The sequence below is a fragment of the Haemorhous mexicanus genome, chromosome 8, assembly GCF_027477595.1.
Source record: "Haemorhous mexicanus isolate bHaeMex1 chromosome 8, bHaeMex1.pri, whole genome shotgun sequence".
Lineage (NCBI taxonomy): Eukaryota > Metazoa > Chordata > Aves > Passeriformes > Fringillidae > Haemorhous > Haemorhous mexicanus.
Genome location: NC_082348.1, coordinates 24,817,545 through 24,841,424, shown reverse-complemented (window position 1 = coordinate 24,841,424; position 23,880 = coordinate 24,817,545). Strand labels below are relative to the sequence as shown.

General features: G+C 40.5%; 1 long non-coding RNA gene across 1 annotated transcript in view; it reads right to left on the bottom strand.

The window, feature by feature from the left end:
- Positions 1–23,248, bottom strand: part of LOC132330274 (uncharacterized) — a 78,437-nt gene extending 55,189 nt beyond the window's left edge. The window contains exons 1-2 of the long non-coding RNA XR_009487258.1: positions 23,071–23,248; positions 4,863–4,934 (exon numbers count right to left, since the gene is read on the bottom strand). This is a non-coding gene — a long non-coding RNA (uncharacterized LOC132330274). The remainder of the gene's footprint in view (positions 1–4,862; positions 4,935–23,070) is intronic.
- Positions 23,249–23,880: the final 632 nt, after the last annotated feature.

The window sequence follows — 23,880 nt, the reverse complement described above, 5'->3', positions numbered from 1 at the left end:
TTTCTTGGGCTGTTTTTCTGAGTGCTACCTGCATGTCCTTTCCTGAAAGCAGAACAGTAGTATGTGCACTACAGGACTACTTGAGAAGAAAGATCTCCCAACACCGATGAGAGAATGAAAGAGCCAAGTCGCTGACCTAAGCCCATGCTGGCACAGGCAACACCACCACACAGATCTCTCCACTAAATACATCAAACCATTTAAAAATGATAAAATTGTTTTCCAGTACCTCCTGTAAGGATGAAGAACGTAGTACAAATACACTAGCTGCCATCCAAACTCTCTTCCCTACAATAGCAGCTGCAAAATTTTTACTGTGTCTTGCAAAGGAGCGACTGAATGCAAAAAACCCTCAAAGCTCCCTATGAGGCTGTGCAGGTCACACCCCAATTCCCACCCTTCCTCCTTCTCCTCCTCCTGGGGAGAACAATGTGGCTTTGTCAGCACCAGGAGTAGTGAGCACTAGCAAAGCACAATGGCCTTTTTAATCCTAGCTTCAAGGCATTCGCGTCTGGAAAAAGGAATGCATTCATCCTGTGAGACCAAGGAATATCTATGTTAAAACTGGGCTTTGCCCACAATTCTATATTTGATCTCCAGGGAATAGATCTGAACAACAATCATAGTCAAAATGTTTTAGCCTACTCCTTTCTCTTTGCTTCATTTTATTAATTTTGAGAGCCAAACTTGTTCCTTTACTGGACGCTAATTGCAGTAGTGATCTACCTTCTAATGTCTTAAATGTCCTCCCCAGCTTGGGGTACTTAGTAATGTCATCAGTCAGACAGGTAGAAACACAAGCTTGCTCACTGCTCATGAACAAACCCATCTTTAATTCCTGAGGTCCACTTACGTAGGAAAGAGTTAACATCCACACCTCAGTCAACAAATTGGCCCATCCAAGAAAAAAATCCCAGAAAATTGGATGTCAGTAGATTATCCTTCTGCAGATCCATGGATTAGTGTGCTTGGAGAGGGTATCCAAGTGGAAAAGAATGTAATAGCACTGTATGTGAAGGAAGAGGCTTCACCTCCACTCCAGCTCAATTACACATTTTTCTTATCACAGATATCACATGACACCTAACCTCATGCCTTTTCTTGCTTAAGCCTATTATTGCATTTTTATAAATATTGGAAAGCCTCTAGAAATGGTGAAGTTTCTTGGTGCAATGGATCATATGCTAGCTAAATAATTTTGTTTCCTTGGTTGTCTCCCACTCTTCTCATCCAACATCCTTGTGGATGAGAAGAGTGGGAGACAACCAAGGAAACAAAATTATTCTCATCTAGCTCCTTGGCTTAAGTGATTGCAGCATCTGTCCTCCCTTCAATTTTTCCATGATACACACACTTACAAGTTTTGAAGTACAGCTTAAGGCCAAACTCATCTCAGATTCTCTCTGGCCACCCTAGAGCCACAGGCACAAATATTTGAGGACACAAATAAATGACTTTGGACTTCCTGTAGGATAAGGGCAGTTTGGAGTGGAGAGAGAAACCAGAAACCAATATAGCTGGTGCCAGCTGTGCCTTGAGTGCCTGGTGCTTTTACATAGAAGAAAGGGTGAAGTCAAAGCCAGAGTGGCAACCTCTGAAGTGACAGCTCTTTAATTTATTATAAGTATTGTGTCAATGTGACATTTCTTAGAACCCTGGCCTTGGGCTCCAAGGGCTTGTCTCACTTTGTCTTTTCTCTTTCTTCTCTGGGTTTTTGTATTTGGGGTTTTTTTCCTTTCTTGTTCCCCCCCCCCCCCTCCATTTATTATTTGTATTTATGAAAACAAGCTTTAAAATAAGAATCAAACAGATTTAGTTTGAAAGTGAGAGGGTGATTAACACAAGGAGAGGATCTCTATCAGATCGAGGGAGGAGAGCCTTCCCCTCTCCTCAGCATTGGTGAGACCACAGCTGTGCCCACTTCTGTGCTCCCCAGCACAGAGGGGTACACAGGCATAATGAAGTGAGCCCAGCAAAGGACAAAGAGATGAATTCAGGGCACCTACCATACAAGGAGTGGCTGAGAGATCTCAGATTATTTAGCTCAGGGGCATCTTATCAGTGTGTATAAACTCCAGAGGATGAGCAGTGGACTCTTCCTGGCTGTGCCCAGTGACAGAACAGGAGGCAGTGGGCACAAAATTAAATACCATAAATTTCATTTAAACAAAAGTAAATATACTGAGAACTGGCACAGACTATGCAGAGAGGCTGTGGAGTCTGCATCCTTAGAGATATTAAACAACCTGATTGGGTATGTCCTGGAGCAAGCTGCTCCAGCTGACACAGCCCTCAGCAGGAGGTGGGACTGGGGGATCTCCAGACATGCCTCGCAACCTCAGCTCTTCTGCAATGCTGTGATTCTCTCGCAGGATGCCAGAATTATGATTTTAAATGTTAATTTCTGTCTTTAAAGACATTTACAATTCTGGGAGAGGGACCTCATCTGTTCCTTTTCAGGATGTTTGTTGGCAATATTATGTTTTCCTTGAGCCCCAGTCCTCCCACTTAAGTAGGTGGAAGGTCTATGACCAGCCCTGGACATAAACTGCAGGGCATTAGACAATCAGCTAGAACTGATGTTCACACTCTCAGGTGAGATGTGAACATCCCTTTAAGCAAACATGTATGAAGCAGAAGCTCCAACACTGAGATTGCAATGCTAGGTAGTTTCCAGTGTGTCATGTAGCATTGTATTGCAATGCTAGGTAGTTTCCAGTGTGTTTCCCTGTTTAAACAATCACACATAAAAGTGAACCTAGAGATGGAAAACAAGGAAGAATGCTAGACATAAATTTGCTTGAAGTTTGTTTCAGAGATTTGCAGGAGGATTTTCATTAGCACTATTGACTTTTAAGGGTTTTGCATTTAATTTTCAAAATTAATAAGAAGCTGTAGTAGATAAAATTAATTAGTAGCTGTACTTATTCCTCTTCATTTTTTACCTGTCTGCTGCCAACTGAGATTGAAAAAACACACCTTCCTAATATAAAACAAAAATTTAAAAGCATTAATAAGCCCCATAGAACTACTGCCAAAAAAAAAAAAAGAAAATTAGACTTGCCTCTTCTTTTTGACCATCTCATATCACAAACTCTTTAAAAGAGAAAGTGGTAGAAAACATTTTGAGATGTTTAGGTTCTTTGTAGTCCAATGCAGAGAGATCAGTCTCAGAATCATAGAATCAGAGAATGGCTTGGCTTGGAAGCGACCCTAAAGATCTTCCAGTTCCATCCCCACAGGCATGAACAGGGGTGCTACTCACTAGATAAGGTTGCTCAAGGCCCCATCCAGACTGGCCTTGAACACTGACAGGAACAGGGCATCCACAATCTCTTGGGATAATCCATTCTAGTGCCTCACCACCCTCACTGTAAAGAATTTCTTCCTGATACCTAATCTAAACATTTCCTCTTCTAGTTTAGAACTGTTCCTCTTTGTCCTATAATTATCTGCCCATGTTAAAAATCACTTCCTTCATTTTTTTAGGTCCCACTTAAGTACTGGACAGCTGCAATGAGATCTCCCTGAAGCCTTCTCTTCACCAGATTGTTCAGCCTGGAGAACAGAATATTCAAAAATTGTAATGAGGCTGATCAAGTTATGAATAATTGGAGAACTTAATCCTGTATTGGGTATTTGATTCAAAAGAAGGGGACACTTTTAATTAAATTAGTGTATAAACCTACAAAATCAGAAGAGTCTCCTGAGTTGAGATTGCTCAGTTCTCTTTATACCTGTCCTGAGACACTGCAAAGGGGTCTGATTTTGAGGAAATGATGAGAATTAGTCCTCTGAAAAAATGTCTTTAAGTGATGCAATCCAAGTGCAAGGATCATCTGGAGAATACTGGCCACAGCAAAACAGGAATTGCTGGGGAATTGTCCCTTGAATACTTTATGCACTGAATTATTGCAGAAGAATATTTCTCCCTCCAGACACGTGCTGAGTAATAATTTGCTTATAGACTTGAAATTACATTTGGAAAAATTATTCTAAAAGAGGGTAAGGATGGAAAATACTTTGGCTTTAATTAGAAGTTCAATACTGAGTGGACAGCTGTGATTATTATCCTATCTTAGCAATAAATTATTACTGTACACTAGAATTGATTAAAAAAAAAGGTGAGGGCTTATGGAGCAGAAAGGAATTCAAATTTTCTTTCCTTTATTTATCCTATTTTTTTTTTTTTTGATCTCAGCCATTTTTCCTCTTTATATTTGATCTCAAGTTTGAGTAATATGATTCACCTGATCTGTCTTAAGACACTTAAAACATAAGGAATGCCTGTGTATTAGGATACATTCTAGACTTGCTACAGGCACTAAAGAAGTTTACTGTAAAATTGAGTGACGTATCTTGAAAAGAAATGACACCATCTGGTAATCCCAGCCAGATTCTCTAGAAAGAAGCTCAGGTAGGCTCAGGTATCTGGAAGTCACAAGCTTTTTGGAAAACAGGGATGTTTCTCAACATCTGCAGCATACTAACTACCCTGTTTGCTCCCAGTAAACAAATAATTTGAATAAAAAATTGAATTGTTTCTAAATATGATGTTCCACAATGCTTACAGAGATGCCATCTGCTCTGTAAGGTAGAAAGCTGGAGCCTATAAAAATTTCCATGTATGCTTAATTTTACACCCTCATGCAGCCCCAGAGTCATTCAAGCACAATAAATTGAGCAGATACGTAAACATTTGCAGAGCTCCATAACTGATAATTTTGTCAGCACTGTATTTTTCAAGGATCTGGAAAGCAGTTCAATGGCAGAAGGTGCCTTAAGAGTCAACAGAAATAAGCTGTGGACAGGTAATTTCCACTTTAATTCTAGTGCTTGGCTTAATTTGTCTCAAAACTCACCCAGTTTGCAGTGGAAGGATGGCACATTCCCAGCCCTCTGGCATCTGAGAAACATCTCACTCCTGCTTAGAGCTGGAAGTGAAAATAGAGTGTGAGGAATCCAAAAGGAAGTTGTTGAATGCGTGGCAGATGTTGTTACATTTGGCCTAGCAGTACTCCATGTGGTGGGCACACGACTTGTGATCTTCGCCAGAGAGGTTAATAGCAATGGCACTTCCATGGGAGGGTTTTCTTTCAAAGGGAGTGGAACAAATGTTGTAAGTGAACTAGTAATGGCAGGAGCAATACGAACAAAATATTAAAATAAAGGGAAGGGGAGCTCAGAAATAATGGAATATCAGCTGGGAAAATAGTACATCAACAACAAAGAAGAAACATAAATTCAAGATGATAATTTCATGGGAAAGTGGGCTGAAGAGACATCTTAAGACCACTCTGTGTACCTCCCTCCCATTTCCATAAATGTGGCTGGCACCCACATCTCCTACAAACAAATTCAGTGTGAGGAAGTGATACACACTGGTATGAAGGATTGATTTCTAGGCCATCATTCATAACAGTCACCTCTGCCTGAGCAGAGGTGCATTACTTGCATATTGAAGATGATATATGTGGCTTTTACATAGCTTTTGGGCTTTAATTATTCACTTGATTATCAATAAAAAATAAGCAGTGAGCAGTACAGAATGTTAACATGTCTGAAAGGGACATGCAGCTACTTGTGTGAAACAAATGTGCTCATGCATGGAGGCATTCTGTCCTGTCAGTGCCAGGTATGAGGACAAATTCACAAGCAGCATTAGCACATTTATTTTCTTTCTTTTCCTCTTCACCATCCCCTCCCCACCCTTTTAACAAACAAAACCTGCCAACCTGTTCATCAGCTCTGTGATGGCAGACAAATGTTTCAGCAAAACATGTGCCAAATACCCATGATACTGGCTGAAATTCAATATGATGAAATGAATTGATGCTGGCATCCCATTTGGTGCAATGCAATATCTGATCAATAGCAAGTAATTGGACATCATTTTGTGTAGGATAGAAAGCTGGGGCTGCTACATCACTCTGAGTTATGGATCATATTAATCACTGCCTAACTGTTTCATCAATGTAATTTCTTTTCATCAACATGCTGTGGCATTTAGAATGTTGGACATAAAACCTTGATACTGTATTAAGTAGAAATTAAAAGCTGTGCAGGCCAATGGAATGGAACATCATTACCATGGGTGTGAACAGTGTTCTCACATCATAGCATGAAATTATACAATTGGCACCTTTAACAAGCAGAGTGAAGTGACAGGGAAAGAAAATCAAATAGCAAGAACTCATCTGGACAGGGGAGCATATACACTCATATAAGCCTTACCTTCGTCCTCTTAATTGCAGTCAATGCAAGACCATCGGGGAGAGAAATGCGTGTTTCTTTTAAGCTGTTGCAGTTCACAGGTGTTTTTAAGTTGTGGGGTGCTGAGGACATATTAGCAGGGCAAGTCTGGCAGAGGATGAGGTATAGACTTTCCATCCCCCTTCCTTGCATGGAATTATGCACACAGGCATCTCTGATCACTGGGATTCCTATTGTTTAATCTGTGCTCTTTACATTTTAGCTTTCTTCAAGCCCCTCTTTGTACTCCACCAGAGGTACATTTGTGGAGGTTGGTACCATTGCCTTCTATCAGATGATTCAAAGTCACTTTTCTTTCCATTTCTATACTAGCAGGCATCCAAAGTCAGCATTTGGCAGTAAAAGAAAGCTTTTAGGCCAGTCAGTCAGAGAACTAGTGCCATTGGCTCTGCCACATCCAGAGAAGAGAGACCATGGCACAGTCCTGCTCTGAGTGACAAAAAAAGCTTTTACGTGGTACACTTCAGGCACCTGCTCAGGCTACTAACTGCAGTCTGGCACTCCAGCACTGAGCCCAAACCTCATAACATATACTGCTGTTTGCAATAAAGTCATCACAGAAAACTAAAAGCAATTATTCAGTCAGGCTCATCCTGCCCTTGTGCTCCAGGAAGACATAGTCATACATATCCTCCCATACTCTCGTTTGTGTGTGAAATAAACTGGGAAAAGTAAAAAGGTGCTCAATTCAGATCCCTCTTTCAGATCACAAACACAGAGCACTCAGTTTATGTTTTTCCCCAGAGGCTGAATGACCCTGTTTAAGCCCACAGATGAAGCTGACAGAGAACAGCCACAAGTCTCTATTATTACATGGAAAAGCAGTGGGACTGTGTTCTGAAGAGTGAACAAGGAGGCAAGTCAACAGCAGAAAAAAGCTGACAACTGGATTTTATTCTCAGAGCACCTGCATTTCCCACTGATAGCAGACCTGCGGGTGCCTGGCACTTCTTAAAACGTAACCAGCTTATTCATCCTGTCTTAGGTGAGAGCATTTTCTCTGCTCTCTGTTTGGTGTGAAGCCTGTTGGGAAAGACAAGATGAGAGCAGATGATAATAATAATAGTGTTTCAACATCTCCAGCTCACAGTTTCTTGCCATATTTGGTGATTGTTTTCTTTAAATTCCAAACTCTGGGTCTGTGGGAATCTCAGCTTTTTCTTATAAAAATGCTTTCTGTTCCTTTTGATGGGGTAAAGGAAAGCCTGAAAACCTGTCATCCAACAGAACTGGAAAATTATAAAGCTAAAAAGAAGAAGCTTCAGGGTGCATTACTCTTAAACATCTGGATTTTTAATGGTGACTTCATGACTTTTAGGAAAGTTTTGTTACTAGGTTTTAAGTGGGGGAAAAATTGACTCTCACTATGGTGTGCAGTTTGAATAAAGAGAAATACTTGTGAGTGCCACTGGTCAGAAAAAGACCTGAATTATGGAAAATGGATTTTATGTGACATTTTCTGTGCTTTGTCTTTTCTATACTTCCAGCTAGAATTAGAAACACAACAAACTTAGGTCAGGGGTGGAGGCAAAAGGGAGGCAGATATTTCTTTATCCCCAGCCCTGCTAAGGAAAATGGTTCCTCATGTGATTATATTCAAGTACGTACCCAGATCCTAGTATGACCCAACTTCATATTTCAAGTATGCCAATAAGAATGTTTTATTTATGTAGACAAAAAGAAAGTGGTGTGACTACTGCTTGCAGAGATAAATTATGCTGGATCTCTAAATAAACCCTGTAAGGAAGTATGTGAGTCCAGCTTGGTCTTGCTTTTAGCTAAAGAAGTCAGAAGCTCATGTTACTGTTGAGTTGAGACATTCATTTTCTCTGCCCTCAGTGGCAAGCCCATACAGTATTGTGTACAGTAGGAGCCAGTCTCCCGTTGGGGCTGCATCAGCCATTTCTTCACCCAATCTGCACATGAGACATTTTAAAAGTATTTCAAGATCAGACAGTGCCTGTACAGACAAGAACACAGGACTGTAAGGGAAAATAGCACAGTTTTTTTCTGTCTGTGATTCTTAGGAGGTTTAACCACCTCTGACAAAATCTTCATTTCCCCTCTCCCCATTTCTGCTGCTGACCCTAGCTGTTCCTGCCTTCAACGACATATGCCAAATATGTAAATGTGTGCCTGTGGTTTGTGTTCCATTAAAGCTTAAAGTGATCCTGGAGCTACTCTTTAGGGAGCACTCCTTCTGAGCAAAGTCCATTGTAGTCACTGTCACGGAGCAAATCATCTGTGCACACACATGCACTTACACACCTAGATATCTCTTCAATTTCCACCCACCACTGCTGCCAGTAGCACCAGTAACTCTCTACTGGTATCTGTTGATGCATTGCAACCTAGAAATCTAGATCTATTCATGACATTGGTAAAATGAGAAGATGCCTCTATAAGCCCCACAAAAAATCAACCATAATTGTTTCATAGCTCCATCTACTTGGTTCAAACTCCCCCTCACCCTCTGTCTCTGCTTCCTTTAATCTGAAACAAGAGCTACTCAGAGTGCACCAACATTTGCTCCTTGCCTGTGGAAAATAACTCCTCATAACCCTTTTGCGCTTTCATGTCACTCAGATGATCAGCCACATCCTCTCTTCAGTGACAACTCTCCAAGTGCACCTGCCTTCTGCTCCATCCTTTTACTCCTACATTTGTAAGAATGACTTATCTCAGCAACTAATTATACTAACAGCCATACAAATACAGGCCCAAAACAACATAAAACCACTTAGAGAAGGGAAGACACTGTTATCTTAGAAGGAAGGAGTCCACTACTAAATCCATTGATGTTAGCCTGCTGGGGTTACCTGCCAGAAAAGGTCAAGATTTAATTATGATGAGTGTGTTGAGTGTATTGTATCCCTAATGCATTAGAATCTGTTAGGTCTAAGTATTTTAGCAGTACCCAAGACAGATTAAAACTCTTTGAGAATATTAAAAGCAAAGTAAATGGTAAGGTCCTACCTAGGGGATGATGCTCAAATGTTCTGCAGGGAGAGCACACCCTGGAGCTCTGAAGCAAGAATCTGGTGTCTTGAGATCTCATTTCACAGTGTATTTACTCAGGAGTAGATGGGCAGCTGTGCTACTCTATGCTCAGCTCCACACATAGAGATGTCATGATTATTTCATCCTACCAAATTCTTGGAAATCTAACAGTAGATGTCACAATGTCAAATACTACTGTGGTCTTTGTGTATTACTTCCTTGTACAAAATGAGGCTTCCATACTGTAATATGGTATTTGTATAGCACTCATCACCGGGGTATTTGTGCTTCCTACAAAACCAGACATTCAACAACCTTTTTTCCCCCTACAACCAACTAAAATATTTTTGCAGGCACTCAGAGAACTTGAACACTCCTGTAATTGTTTCCACATTGTCCCTATCATTCTCTTGGTCATGATTAGGAGTACAATTCACTTCTCCCAGTACTAATGAGTAATAAATAATTCATACAGAAAATAAAAGACACCTGACAAAAGAGACATGGGCATACTTCATGTGGTGACTGCATTTTCTAGTCTGTGATGTCGATTTCTGCAGTAAAGCCCTGTAGAATCTCAGGGAAATTGATAACCTTTCCTTACATTTTGAACAACCTATAGAATAGAATATAATTAACATCTTTGTCAAATAATATAATCTGGTAGGAAGGCTCGAAAAGCCTGCAGAAGACAGGACTCTATTTCAACTCCAGAATAGAGCACTATTATACTTCTATAGACTGTTACAGGTTTCATCCCTCTTAACTTCTGCAGGACTTTTCAGAGGGTTTGCACATGAAATGAGAAGAATAATGGGAGAAAAATTACTGTAGAGAGACACAAAAATGTCTGGTCTAAATTTACAACTGAAAGCTGTCTTGGGAGGCTTAAACTATTCAGCTTCAAGATAAAGGGGTCAGGTGTGTTGGAAAGAGGATCAATGGGATAAAACCAAACAAGAGGGCAGGGCCCAGCAGATACACTATTTAAGCGCTTTACCTGCCTAATAGTGAGAGGAGGAGTACAAAGTCTCTGGCTATGACAATTGCCCCTCAGCTCAGCAGAAGCAGCAACCAGCCCTTCTGTGGAGCTGCCAGACTGAAGATTTCATAGCCTGTGAAAAGCACCCCCACCCTAGGGATTCAAAGGAAACGTTTGGTCCTTACATGAGAGACAATTGAATTATTTTGAGCATAGAAGGAATCAGTCATTTTTGTTCAGTTAGCATGTATCTATCAAATGTAGACAGGCCCTTTCAGCTATGTCCATGCCTATACTAACCAAACCCTTCCCAGTCAATTGCCTTCTCACAGCCACTCCTGTTTTGATGGTATCTTGACAGGATAGAACTTGATTTTGTGTTTTTCTGGGGCTGCTCAGCTTTATTGTTGTTTTTCATGAGAGTGGCAAAATGAAACAGAAAATACTCAGTTTTTGTTGTTAATTTTCCTATAAGCTGATGCTGTAGCAAGTTGATCATGACCTAAGCTCTAAGATGGATCCTGTGTGGTTGGGCAGGGGGGACTTCAATGCAGTTAGGCAAGAGGGGTGAAATGAAAGTTTGGTGGGCATTAGAACACAAATACTTTTTTTGCTCTGACAGACAAACACAAAAGTTAAAAACAATCCCTTGAAAAATACCAGGAAGCTAAGGCTGCAAATTTAAAAACCACACAGATATGAGATGTCAGAACAGTGCAACCTTAATTAACCCTCCTGTGTGCATGCATTATCTAATTGCATAAGCATATATTATTTCTCCCCAGAGGGCCTGTGTCTCACAATGCAAGGGACAGATTAAATCCACCGTGCAAGAAGCTGCTCAATATTTTCCTTTCCCTTTCTGTTTGTGTGGTCCCAGGTTATTTACTGAACACTATCCACTTCATGCTGAAGTTAGGATTACTCATCTTATCGTGGATATTCTTGTCACATTCCTGACTTTAGCAGCTATGGACCTCACATAAATTAACACATTTGTTTTCATTTGTGTAAAAGCAGGGCTTGGCATTATCCCCATTTAGCTGAGGAGATCACTGATAAGCAATTTCTTCGAGAAATTCAATTGCTCTTTCTAAAATGCTTAAAAAAGCTAATGAAATATGGCTTCACCATGAAGAGAGCTGCTCAGTTTTAATAATAAATTCTACCAGTTCTGCATTTTTATCCTAACCAGTGTAAGCACAGATACCCTCATTATTCTTAACAATAATTCACCGGTTTTCAGAATCTCACCAACTCCTCTGATTGAACAGCCATTGTGAGAGGAACCCAAACAACAGACTTGCCTTACTCTGCCACAGAATTATCAAGGCTTCAGCTGACCTGAAACAAAGTTCTTTCCAACACTGAGGCTGACTTTCTTAAACTTTTGGTACCAAGCTCCTTGCCACGCTAACTAGTCTTATTTGTCTTCTTCAGTCTCTCTTTCATGGCCTTACTTCAAGAGTTCTTCTATTTTGGAAATATGTGCCACAAGGGAAAAAATATTGTATTCCTTTAATTTTAAAGCCCACAGTTTTTAGAAACACCTGTCCCTGTTTCCATCTCTCCAATCAGTGAGCAGTGCGGGTGTCTCTCTCAGTGGGAGATGACAATTTGATGACACTTCATCAGTGTGGGACACCTGCTGAGAAGAAGATTGAGACAAAGGAAATGCCTCTCGGCATTGGAACAAATAAGAAATCAGATTTTCCTAAGTTATTGTTCGGTAAGTTCCATTTCTTTGATTTTATGAAGGAAGTCTGCATGTGTGTGTACTGGCATTAGCATTGGCCAATTCACTCCTGTTTCTCTCTCTCAACTACACAGGCATTAATGCCACCAGCAAAATTACATCTTCAGAAAAAAACACCATGCTGAGATTCAAGAGCAGTACTAAAATGCTGGCCTCACCAGAGATTTTCTGCAGAGCTCAGGTAAGGTTTCTTTAAGGTCTCAATTCACTGAAGAAAAGAAGCCTAGAGCAACAATGTTTTCATCAGAAAGTTTATCTTGTTTCTGGTAGTATGTGTGTTCTGATTTGTATTTTCAAGGCTGTCTGCTTTATCAGAAAGGACACATATATCTAGGAAAAAGAATAAAAGAAGGCCTTAAATTGGGGGAAAAAAAAAAAAAAAGAGTGTGTTAATACTGCAAAGCAGGGAATGTAAAATACAGGGCAAAAGATTTGGGAAGAGAGTGAAAATCCAACCGCCCAGAAATCAGTTGAAAATGGCAAATCAAAGGGAGCCTTCCCACTCAGTCTTTGGAACAGAATGCCCTATTGCCTCCTAGATTGCTCCCAGAGAAGAGAGTCACAGGCTCTCTGCAGGTTGACAGAATATTCAGTGTATGAATGGCAACAGATGCCCGAACTCAGGCCGTATTGAGAATAGCTATTTGATAGAAATAGTTAGAAATCCAACTATTTCAACCCCATCATTCAGTGTGATGGGGCTCCCTTTTCTTGCATTATGGGGCTGCGTGAAGTTGCATAGCAGAGAGATTCCAGACCATCTGCAGCCAGCATATGGAAAGTAATCAATAAGCAAGATGAGTGCTAGGGGTCGGTCATATTCATGGCGCTGCAGGGTCACAGAAAGCAAAGTATGTGTGCTCTTAGGGTGATACAAGTGCTCTTTGTACTCCTACACTCAGGGAATGAACTGGGCCTGGTTCCTCTTCCCTACTAGGACAGTTTCTGTCCCTTTGGTCAGGCATTAGGCAGCCCTCAATAACCAGGACTAAGCTGGTACAGTGTAGGGAAGAAAAGCTATTTTTCTGGGAATTTACATGCCACTGTGGCTGATGGAAGTCCAAACTGCTTAGGGACTTTTTATAAGAGCTTGCAGTGACAGGACAAGGGGAAATGGATTTAAACTACAAGAGAGTAGGTTTAGATTAGATATTAGTAAAAAATTATTTACTCTGAAGGGGGTGAGGCATTGGATCAGGTTACGCAGAGAAGTTGTGGATGCCTCATCCCCGGAAGTGTTCAAGGCCAGACTGGATGGAGCTCTGGTATAGTGAAAGATGTCCCTGCCTATGGCAGGGGGTTTGGAACTAGGTGATCTTTAAGTCCCTTCCAACCTAAACCATTCTATGATTCTATTTTAGGAAAAGCACCTACCCACTTCTAGAGAGACTGTGAGCAGCCATTCCTGAGACTTTGAAAAGCATGTTGCAGGGAGGATGCAAAAAAGTCCTCTTTTGAATGCATCTGCCTCCTCTCTTCCTCTTCTTAATTCTCCAAGGTCCAGGGACCTTCTCTCCTGGTGTCCCCACTCTTTTCAACAATCTCATGTAAAGCATTAATAGAAATGGTTTGCTTCTAGGCAGAAGCATAGTTCATGCTGCTCTTCTTCTGCAGGCAGATGAGTCTCTCAGGAGACCACGAGTGAACAGTGTAGCACTATTAGCATCACTTTTGCTGCATGGTAGAAACCTGTCCTGCACCTCCATGTTGTGATGACTTGATCCTGCTGACCCACAGCCCACACATTAGCATTTCTCTGTAGCTTTGTTGTGCTCCCTTCAGGTCCCTCAGGGATGCCAGATCTTGAACAGCCCACAATAAAAACCATAGCTCATGATGTCCAGCTGACTTTTACTGCCATAAACAGGCTGATATTTGTTTAATTTAGTGAAATAAATGCCTCTCCTAGCAGTTTGGAAAGCAAATCCCTCCTTACCCTCCAGCTGGTATTTGCTGTACTTGAGTGAGCTGGGTAAAAAGCTCAGGTTGTAATTTAATGCTGCTCTGTTTGTGCAGAACCAACAAGCCTTTCTTAAGGCCTTTTAGGGTTTTTTAAGCCAAGGAACTGCTCTTTTCCTTGACAGAGTTCTCTGGTGCCTTAACAGCATTGCACAACGCACTTCTTCAATCAGGGACAGCAAGAAAACAAAGCATTTCTTGCAGCAGCACACACTGCTGAGAATAAAAATATATTGATGTAGGACCTCAATGAACTTTCAGGAGTTCCATGTGGACCAACAGAACCCCTTTTTTATTATTATTATTTTATTATATTTTATTATTATTTTACTGTAATGGGTTTTCCCTGCCTGGATGCAAGGTGCCCACCAAAGTTGCTCTGTCATTGACCTCCTCATTTGGACAAAGGAGAAAAAATATAATGAAAAGACAGATATAGGACAGGGAAATAAGGACAAGGAGCGATTATTCACCTGTTACCCTCATGGGCAAAAAAGAATCTATTTGGGGAAATTAGTTAAATTTATTAGTGATCAAATCAGAGTAGGATAATGAGAAAATAAAAACAAATCTTAAAACATCTTTCCTACTACTACCTCCTCTTCCTAGACTCGATTTTACTCACAAATTCTCTGCCTTGTCTGCCTGAGCGGTGGAGAGTTATTCAGTCCCAGGGGCTACAGGGTACAGTCCTTCAGGAATAGACTGCTCCTGCATGGGATCCTCTCTGCACAGGGCCACAGGTCCTACCAGCCAACCTGCTTCAATGTGAGCTTCCCAAAGGGTCTCAGCCTCCTTTGAGCCTCCACCTGCTTTGGCATGGAGTCCTTCATGGTCTGCAGGTGATTATTTGCTTCACTGTAGATCTCTGTGAGCTGCAGGGGGACAGCTGCCTCGCCACAGTCTTTGACACGGGCTGCAGGGGAATCTCAGCTCTGGTGCCTGGAACACTTCTTCCTGGTTCTCTCACAGGTTCTCACTCCTCTGTCTGACTGAAAATGCATCTGTAGGCTTTCTTTCCCTTCATTAAATACGTTAACCTGATGGCATTACCACTCTCATTTGCCCAGCGATGGATCCGCCTTGGAGCCATCTGGCATTGACACTGTTGGACATAGTGGAGGCTTCTGGCAGCTTCCCAGGGAAGCCACCCTCTAGTTCCCTGGTACCAAAAGATTGCCATGTAAACCTAATCCATTTACTGACAATGAACTTCTTGTCAACCTCCTAGGATGGTGCTACTGAAGGGCAGGGGCTGTTGCTCTGTTCTTTTCTGTGGGTCTTCACTATAATCCTGAGGTGAAAAATTTGGACTTCACTGTAAGCAGGCATCAGCACACCTCTATTGATATCCCTGCTGAATGACTCCAGAGAGAATATTTATGATTCCAGTGCTTTTGAGCACAGTGATGGTCTTGCCATTCATTTCAGCTATGCCAAGTATCAAGACAAGTTGTGGAGATACAAGGTTAGTATAGGTGGCGGTTGAATGAATGGAAGCTTCCAAAGAGGATAAGACCTAAAATTCCAGATTTTTTAGTCTCTTCCCAATTAGCACTGCAAGCTCAATTTATGAAACACACACGCTTTGGAAAGTAGTATGTATTTCCTTCTTTCAAAAATTGTGTTTGTCTACTAATTTATTATTTTCCATGATGTCAAGAAGAATTCAGATCAGCACTATACTGCATTAATCATTTGCTTTCCAAGAAAAGTCTGTGTTGTGGGGCCAAGATCTATTCCTCTGCTTATAGTTTCCCTAATCCTGTGTATAGTCAGTCCCATGTGCCCTCCACTCTCTTCTTCCTGTTCTTGTCTCCCCATTTCCCCTACCCTTCAGTAGCTCTTAGGAGTTGTCTGATCATGTGCCTACATCAAAGAGATTTCATCTAAATGACTGCTTTCATTCACAGTTCTTAGTTCATGTTAGTGAAGAAATGTGAGAATAACATGAACTGTGGAGTGAAAAAATTAATTGAAAGGAAATGATCTGTAGCCACAGTCTCAAAAACATAGGTAATAGCTTTGACCAGGAACAAAGCTATTACCAAGAAACCACAGCAGTGTTTGTGGTTTCTAGGGTGCCAGCTACCTGAGAGAATTTGGAGGCAGGTGAAGTCTTCACCTAGAGTGTATAAACTGAAAGGGTACACATAAAACAGAAAATTATTATTTCCTTTTATCCTTGTACATAGAATTTTCTCTATAAACCAAGAGATGGGAGGACACAAAAAACTGTGACTTTGCTTGAGAGTGAAGAAATCACTCAGCCTTTTTAAACATTTTTCATTTAGGACTTAAGAGTGCACACATGAAACAGCCTCAACAGTTATACAAAGAATTGTGTTGTTTACATGTGAAACATTATACTCTAAATTAAAATTAGTTCATTCTTAAGAACTGTCTTTGGAAATGAGTACAGCCTGCTAGGCACCCCAGTTGTTGAATGAAAACATTCCAGAAGACCACCACAACTTTGGCCAATATTTAACAACTCACTGTGCCTCCAGGATATAATTCTGATATATATTCTAGAGAGCCCGCTTGTGCCATATCTGAGAGTAAATCATGCTTTGATTATTCTGTCTTATAGCCCACTGCAGAACAAGGAAAATGCTTTGCCAGGAGCTCTTATCAGTATTCTTGGAATTCTTGACTGAGATCATTGAAAGCTTAATATGAGAAAAAAAAGCTACAAATTATTTCCACAGTAGGTAAAAGTTAAGACAGAAAGCAGTAAAATAAAGAGAAATCTCTCTATTATATAGAGCTGTCTCAGAGTCACTTCTTCCTTTGGAAATCATGATCTACACAGTTTCATAAATTGATTAAAAAGGTTTTGACCATTAAAGTTAATTGATACTGAATTTAAAGGCATGAACTTAAATAATTTTGCTATTTTCTTTGACAATTAATTTTTGGCATTGCATTTATCTCTAACACTATGAAGCAAAAAATCACAAGTACTGAAGAAGCAAATTAACATGTACAAAAGATGAAGCACTGTGGAAGCGACATCTGGGGCAATGTAAAAGATGTTTCAAGGCGTGTAAACAGGCAGAAGTAAAAACAGAAAATAAACCCTGACTTTTAAGTAAAATTAGCAACAACTTGGATTTATATAGTGCTCCATATGTTCTGGCTGAATAACACCCAAGGCGTTTTAGAGTGAAGTAAGGTAAAAAGCATGCTTGAGGCGAGAAAGTAAGAAAATAATTAAATTTCTTGAAAATGTTTTCAGCTCTGAGTAGGTGCAATTCTTCCCTTTAGATGGCTGTGGTAATGGCGCCAAGGTGCTGTTGTTTTACATAATTGGCTTTGGATAGGAGCCATACTGCAGTGAAAGAGCAAAGACTGCTTGTAGTTGAAATGCTCATTTTATTTATTCTTATTTTTTTTAATTTAGTGCTGCAGAAGAATTCTGATTGCTTAGAAAAATCCAGCTAGAGAAAAGGAAAACATACAGCTGTTTGGAAGTGTCATTGAGCTGGTTACAAAAGAAAATAGGCCTTGGATGGGAGAGGAGAGCAGAAACTGCACAATGTGGATGGCTTTTCCCCCTGTTTTAGTGGGGTTTTACCACACCTTCTATTCACACAGGGGTAGATTAAGAAAATGCTTCTTGATGATTGTGCCTAGGTGGATTTCTCCAGCTTTGAGTATAGTGAAGATTATAGCAACATTGTTGTAATATCTACAATAACAAAAGACAGCAACAAAATAAATCTGGCACAACATAAACTGCTGTTTAACAGTCTTGAGTGTGAAACATGCACACAAGTGATAGATGTTTTGTCATTTTCCAGAAAGAAGATTTGCACAACTATGATACAAATAGGAGTCTTTGCTTTAATAGTGCTCACCAAGCACAGTCCACCACATCAGCCAAAGCTCACTGAAAGAGGTGCACACCTACCAGGTGAACCCTGAAAGATTTGCTACCCCTATCCCATTTCTTCAGAAGAAAAATGCCATGCTTGAATCTCTCTTCCACCTTCACTTACATTTTTCACAGGAGAAAAGCTCAGCAAGTCAGTAATTTGTTTGGGCCATCACTGGAAAACTGTAGGTGGGTACATATTTTGGATATGGATATTTTCTTAATCAGAAAGTCTCATTCTTTCTCTGCTATGAAATTTCCCCATGTTTTCTGGCATAAAAGTCATGATCAAACACTGGGCCACTAGTCCTCAAGGCCTGTAGGACTGGAACCTCAAACACAGGTCTCAAAATGAAATTTAGATTTGTCAGACTTTTGTGGAATTTCCAGAACAGTGAAACAGGCAACAATTTCACTTGTCGGCTACATGCCAACAGTTAAAGTTTTACAGCTTATTAAAGCAGTCATCATGATCATCACTAGAATTTATCAGCTGTATTGTCCTGAAGCCCCCAGTCAGAACTGAGGTATTTCTCAGATTTGTTTTTTTATAGACAGCCAGATGACATAGATCATATTTCAAAGAGACAAAGATTTATGCTCGAAATAAGTTATCAAATTACTTCTGTCTTGGAAAAGAGCATTGGTAGCCAGTATTCAGACTGTCCAGCTGGCTCAAGGGTCCTTCCTGATTTGGAGGAAGGAAACTTGCCAGCTTTTGAAATTAATATATTATTGTTACTGGTATCTTCTTTTTAAATCTTTCACTATAAACCAGAAGGCTGCACACATGCTGCCAAAAGTTTGTTAGAAAAAAATTCTTGGCTAAATTTTTCAAAGCTGCTTGAAAGGATTTCCTGCAGACTTCAGTCCTGTAAATCCACCCTTTGCTGCACAAAGATAAAGGAGAGGCTACTCGTCAACATTGATTTCACTTTATGGTCAACTTTCATTTTCCCTTTAAACTGGGGAACCTTAGGGCCAGAGCTTCCTTTTTAGCAATGACCCAGTCTGCTGACTGTGCCTTTATGTAAGAGTTAGAGCAAAGGCAAGAAGTTCTATCCACAGCCCATTGTATAACAGAGAGCTGCAAATTGTCACAATCCTCAAGGTTCATCTGATGAGGTGAGATGTGCACCATAGTCCAGCTCCTAATGCCAAGGAAAAATTCACCATCAGTAAGTACTCATCACATGAAATAGGCTGCAAAAGGTGACTGAACTGTGTTTTAATTTCTCATACAAAATAATACACAGAGGAAGAGTTATAATAATCCAGATTAGGCCAGTAAGGCAGTGATTTTGTGTTTATGTTTATTTAGTATGTAAAGCAGATATAAGGTCAGTGAGAGGTAAATTTTTGGTATGAACTGGAAGACTTCTAATTACCTGTTTTAGCTCTCCAAGGTATTTCTGTTGAGTCTTATATGCTAAATATTTCCATTAACATTTCTGGAAATTACTGCTAAGTTATGAGTTCTGATCAAGATGCAAATGAAGCAAAAAAAGATTGTTCCTCAGGGCCATGAAAAGTTAAGAGAAAGGCAGTCTTGGAAAAACCACCACAGATGAGCAAAGCACATAAGAAAATGGTAACTCAGATTTATGTCACAATCTTATTTGTGATTCAGTAATTATGCTAGGAAGCATATGAGAATCTTGTTCTACTCCCCATCAACTTCTCTGAGCAGCGTATCAGGCTCCTAAGGCAGTTTATGATGTTCTGCTGAAAAACAGTACTGGGCTCTCCTAATTCTGGCAAAGAACCGAAAACCAGGGCACATTAGTTACAGAGTCAACTGTGATACTAAAAAATTAGCAACCAAAATTGCCACAAAGCAGCAAAACTGCAATTTCCAATAAGCCATAGACTTCAAATCAAATGCTGCAACACCTTCCCTGGAACATAATCCCCTGCTCCTTAAGCCAGCTGGAAGAGAAGCAGAAGTATGGTGTTGCTTAGAGCCAGTAACTGTCAAAAAGGTAACTTCCATAATGCAAAAAGAACCACCATACACACCACTCTATAAAATAAACATTTTGAAAGGCACGTTTTGTCCTAAGGGCATTCAGCACTGTACATATCCCTTATACTCTCTACCTCTCTTTTTTCGCTCAGTGGCTGCAGCCTGTTTTCTCTTTGTTGTTTTCCTATGTGGTAAGCAAGGATAAAACACATCCTCCTTTACAAAAAGAAACTTTTTTCTTTCTTCTACACACACTGTGACACTGACCATCCACTTTCACCAGCAATGCATAACCCAAACCAACAGAAATATCATTCTCCTGGTCTCCACTCCCTCCATCAGTTTTTCCTATTGCAGTTACCTGAGCTGTGAGAGAAGTTACGGAAAAAGGGAAATGGTTTATGCTCCTTGGCTGCTTCTGTTCTAGCCAGCAACACACTGGCAGTAATCTTTTCACCTATGGAGATAAAGACTGATAATTAAGATAAACTAGACCGGCTGTTGTGCTCCCTGCTGGGAGGTATTAAGAAGGAAGACATGCTGGCCTCTTTCAAAAGATTTGTGAGGTACAGATCAGCTTTACCCTTTGGAGATAGAGGTTTTTGATGTATTTTACTTAGAATAATACAACAAAATTGTTTTAGTTTTTGGGGGGTTTTTGTTTCTTTGGGTTTTTTTTAAGTTTCATTCAGGGCTCAGTGATTGCACCTCAGTGATTGCTCAGTGTTGAACTAAAAGCTTTATACTTGTGAGATGAAAAAAGGGATCAGGGAAGGGCTACTTTAGTACCTAGGGAAGGAACAAAACCCATATGATATTAAGTGCATTAGGAAATGATAGGTAGTTTAAAACTTCCTTCTGCTTTCCAAACTTGCTTCTTGTGAGATGTGATGATGCAGGGTTTTAAAATATTAAACAATTTGCATTTATCTAAAAAAAGAGGGAAATAATGTACAAAGAAAAACACAAACATGTTCAGAATGCCTACCGCCAGCAACATCTTGGCATTTGCCAGTACTTAAAGGTTATGTCTGTCATGTTTAGATGTGGCATAAAGTCTTTCACCCTTTCCCAAATAATTGGACATCATACTGATAGGTAAAATTGAATGTGTTATGAACAACTCTCCTATAGACTAGCAGGGCTTATTGACAGACAGTGCTTGGAGAGAAGGCCTAATTTTATGCATGAACATGTCATGCTGGAATAATTATGCGACTGCCTGCTTTCCTTGTGCAGTACATTGTGAAACCCCATGATGGTTCCCTGGAATTCATACCTTCTTCTGGTTTTGCATAAACACAACTGCTGTAGGTAACAAGGGGAAATACATTAATAAGGTATTTAATCACGAATAAAGATCTGAATAATTTGTCTTGCTTTCAAACTGTATGAAAGTGACATCAACCTACATACCTTTTGTAAAGAGCAGCAAATGCAAAACTGGTTCTCATTGGGGAATCTATGCTCATTGATTTTCTTCTCCTACTTTGTTTCTGACTGATGTGTGAAAAAACTAAGGTAGTCTTTCACCTCTGGTAAGCCTAAGTGGTGTTTTTTGGTTATATTTTGGTTTTTGGTATTTGGCTCATGACAAATTTAATCAGTATGAAGTATCCCTTCTTAGTCTAAAATAAGAAATCCTTGTGGATCATTGCTGAAAATTATTGACAGCTGACTATAACCTTGCTCTCACACAAACACACTAACTGAAAAATTATGATTTGGGGAGGAAAATGTTGGAATAGGGAGGACATCTCTTGAGCTGAAAAATAGTCGATGCTGGGAGGGTGGTATTAGGAGGATGAATTAGTATCCTTATGCTTTCTCTGTTCCTATTCTCTTCAGGCATCTGTCACAGTTGCATCTATTCTGTTGTTTTTTTCTTAAACTGGTACACAATGCCTTTATTTCACATTTGGAAATACATATTTAAAACAGCAATAAAAAGTATCTTTGAAGAATTTATAATCTCCAAAAAAAAGACAGCACTATTACTACTGTTTTCTTTTGAAATACAAATGTGACTGCCATACTGCTGCTTCTGTTTGTGTGGTGAGAAAAGTTAATTTCTTTGTGAGTGGCATGAATGATAGTCTCCCTCTTTTGATTTCTTTATTATTTAGGATTCTTAAGCTTGCAAAACATCTTGAAGAAAGACGCCTTGAGGGCACAGCTGCCTTATGGCATTCAGTTTAGGACAGAGCTAAAATGGTTTCTGCATCATTTATAGCAGAGAGGAAGCCCTTGAGTTTCTGAGTGTGTGGGTCAAATAAGGTCTGCAACCCATTCTGCCCTGTGGCTGCTCTGGCCACCCTGCTGTTGGCCATCTCTGTCCCTCTCTGTGGAGGGCCAAGTCTCTATTGTTAATTGTTAGCTGTCATGTGTTATCAATTGCTTGCTCCAGAAATATGTAGTACAGTGAACCCCTTGGCTCTTCACTTGGGAGGAACAAATGTGTTTCCTAATCAGGATTTATCAGTGTTAAATTCCCTTCCTTCACCCTCTTCATAAGCAGATTTGTTAAATTTCGGATCATAGAGAGATTGCCTTTTCTCAGAGAGCTTGCTGCTACTTTTGACCAGGCTTTCTGCTGGGGCATTCACCCCTCCTCTCTAAGTAGCATGCTAGGCTGGCCACTTCATTCTTCCCTGCTGTTGAGGAGGCAGCATGTTCTTGTGCTTCTTCTGTGTGATAACTTTGCTGCATGTTCTGTGTCCATGATAGTTCCAGCATTTTCCTGAGTCTCTGCTCCCAGCCATGCCAAATCCAGGTCTGACTGAACTGCACTGGAAGGACCTTTGGGTTGGAACACAAAGGTTTTTCTTATGTCCCTGTGACATAGCATACATCAAAAACTGTCTAGTTCCTGTAGTGTCTTCATGCTGCATGCAGATGCTTAAAGCTCAGCTTTTCTTCTGCTGCCAGTCTGATTCAGCTGGCCTTCTTTCCTTCCCTTCTCTGGTACACTCCTTTGGATCCTCTCCAGCATGGCTGGCACCAGCAGCAGCCCTGCCAGAACAAAACTTCTTTCAGCGTACCCAGAGTGAAGCAAAACCATGAACCCTATACAGCTGCAGCTCACCCTGTAAGCACCAATTACTACTGGCAGACAAGCAGAGACAGCCATGAATGTTCATGATGGGTACCTGCCTCTAGTCATCTGCTGCTGAGCTGCTCGAGCAGCTCTGGGCTTGTAGAACTGGGATCCCCCTTGTCTCGGTATGTCCTGGTTCTGATCACATTCAACCTACCCTTAGCCTCAGCTCCCTTGTTTTCAAAGTTGGCATTTAGTCATCCTGGGCTCCAGGGGTGGGAGTAGGTCAGAGCAGCTCTAACTCCTGCTGCACAGTGCCTGGGCTCCAGTGATCTCCACCCCAGAGGGGAGCAGTTCCTTCAGGAGTCAGCCTGGAGCTGCACTTCCTAACTATGGCTGAGTGTTCAAAACCACGTAATTTCCAGTCCAGTCAGACTCAAGATGCATTGATGATGACAGGAGTGAGTCTGTTCTTGCACAGTTTCCAACCAACGAGTGGCAGGTAAGTCTTTAAACTGACCTCCTGAAATAACAAGATTGTTTGTTTAGGGTAATCGCTTGGCCCTCCTCTCAAGTATCCTGCCACATGAGGTATCCCTAGAAGTGCAAGTTAAACAGCATAATGCTTGTTCCTTCCTTTTCCCACTATTTTTGAAGCACTGTCCGCTTGTCATGCATTCATTTTTTCCATTTTCTTTTCCTATTTGCATTTACTCAGCAGTAGCCATATCAGATCAAATGGAGCATGTCCATTTTTGACATTAGTTAAAAAAATGCTGTTAGTTGATGACTATTAATCCTGCACAAATGCTTGCATAAGAAGATAAGTTTTCTCAAAGCTGTTTCCTCAGGGGTTGAGGCTGTTCTAATGGTCTGTTTATTGAACAATGATTTATCTGTTGCAATTATTTGCCCTTTAGGGCTGGTGATATTATATTAGTAGGTTTGATCTCTGCCAGCACCTGGATCCCTCCTTGCAATTAGCAAAGCGATATACTATGTCTGCCATTCTGCTGAGCACCCCCTC